We start from the raw sequence: 2,445 nt of genomic DNA, 5'->3' as shown, positions 1-2,445 counted from the left end.
ATTGAATCAGTTAGGTTTAATCAGTTAGGCTTCAAGACACATTTATTTACCCAAAAGATTGAGATCATTGCTGCAGAAAATTATATTTTTATCACCACTGAGAGGTACGTTCATCATGTTCCTGGGGAACCAAAATGATGTGTTGGTGAATTAAATCAGTTGACTTTTCTGCACATAAGTAATTAAAAACATAAACTAAATGTCTAATAGGTTGCTTAAACATATATTTTGCACCTTAAAGGAAATTGAGCATGGTTTCTGTAGACAAATACTGCTGCAGCTTCCATTTGCGTATATAAAGTAAACAACTAGATGAGGAATGGAATTATGGGTACTTTTCTTATTTGTCATCAACATCATGTTATTTTAGCCATTTTGGATCGAGCTGATTCCAAAACTTAATCAGTCGTAGATGTACACCCATTGATTAGTTTCTGCAAGTTTTATTTTGGTAAAGACGCAGCTTATATTATTGGAGATGTTAAAAATCATGGCACTGGACTCTCTGAAGGTGAAGGCATTTATTTTTGCGGGCCCCCACTCACTCACTCACACACTCACACACACCGCTGAGAGGCTTTCCTGTGACAGGCTGTCCTCAAGGTTGAAAGAAATTGCAGAAAAAACGCCTCCAAACCACTGCTTTTCTCCTTCTGTTGGTGCATGGATTTACTGCCATTCACAGTAAGATGTTGGACCAACCTAAAAGTATATGAGAAGTGTGAGGTATTTATCTGAAACAGATGAATATGCTCCAAATACTTCATCCATTTCCACAATATGTGTAACTGTAATACACATCTATTGTCACACTGAAGCAGACGTTTTTGGTAACTGCTTCTGCTTTGTTGTTTAATTAGTCAGGCTGCAGATGTTAAAGGTCTCACTATCCCCAGAAAATTTTAATTTGGAAAAGAAAATCATCAAAGTTAATAGTTATAATGTTTTTGCCTCTGTCTGTGCATGTGTATGGGTGTCTGTTACCAAACTTTCTCATGAACCAATGAGAACCTCTACAACTGATTAACTTCTAGAGTCCAACTTGATATAAGATGGAAATAAAGCATGAAAATAAGTAGAATTCAATCAATTTATAGATATTGAGCTAAAATTTGATGTGGTAGTGGCTGAGACGAAGCAACAACAACAAAAAAATCTGAACACTAAAAAAAATAACATTTGCTTTGGCTGCACTGCTGTTGGGATAAATATAATCTGGAATTTGCAGAGCTACATAAAATCTCATTTCTTGCCATTCAGAGTCCAAAATATACAGAAACAAGTGTGATTTAAACTCAGATTTGGTGGAAATGAAAATGGGATCATACCAGTTCATCAGAATCTGATAAAACATACAAACTACTAATTAACACCTCTTTGTGTTGGTTTGTTCTCCACATGCTTTGACTGTAAATGTATCTGAAAAGGACAGCTGAGATAATCAGTCTGCGCCTCTTTATTTGGAAGGATTCAGACTAAATAAGTGTTTTCGATGTGAATTTGAAGGTTAATAAAGGGAACCGTTTTGTCTTCTGCGTGTCAGATGAATAATGTTGACCTTGGCGGAACCTTGTCTCACTCCTGTGTGTGTTTGATGAGTGTTAAATTGTAGCCCTCTGATTGTCTGCGGCATTTTTTTTTACATATTCACTAACAGCACTTACATTTTTAAAGGGCACACACAAAAAAAAACCATGGAAAACTAAAGTAAATAGTATATCATTTTATGTTGTCTGGGTTTATTTAAGAATCTTTTAATATTTAACTGGTTTATGTTTCATGCACGACACGTTCCTTTTGTGTTTGTTCTTAATATATCTATTATTTCTGTGAATAGTGTGGATTCACACTACTGTTTTTCAGGGTTTTTTGTTTGTTTGCTCATGTTTTTTAATAATTTGTGCTATTTTCGTTGTTCATAAATCAAAATGTTCAGCTCATTCAGGAAATGGGTGCTAACTTTTATATGTTTTAAAATTCTTTTCATTTTATTTACAAATATTTTCCCCATAAAAATGCATAGAGACATTTTCAATTTCTTCAGAAAAATTGTCATACTTACTCAAGTTTTGTCTTCCCATGCTACGTTTAGTCCACCTTTTAGCTAGCATTTTCTGCATTTAGCTTTTAGCTGGAGTTTCTGCTTCTTTAATAACTCAGCTTCAGCGTCTTCAGCAAATTTCAGCAGTATCCCTCAGTTCTCAGCATTTCATTTTTGCAGAAGATGCCATTTCTCTAGTTTATTTTAGTTTTTAATTATTTTTCCCCTCTGAAAGTGCTGTATTAGTATTATATGTACAGGTGCTGGTCATAAAATTAGAATATCATGAAAAAGTAGATTGATTTCAGTAATTCCATTTAAAAAGTGAAACTTGTATATTATATTCATACATTACATACAAACTCATATATTTCAAATGTTTATTTCGTTTAATTTTGATGATT

Source organism: Kryptolebias marmoratus, linkage group LG17, assembly GCF_001649575.2.
Source record: "Kryptolebias marmoratus isolate JLee-2015 linkage group LG17, ASM164957v2, whole genome shotgun sequence".
Classification (NCBI taxonomy): domain Eukaryota; kingdom Metazoa; phylum Chordata; class Actinopteri; order Cyprinodontiformes; family Rivulidae; genus Kryptolebias; species Kryptolebias marmoratus.
This window is presented reverse-complemented; position numbering follows the sequence as displayed.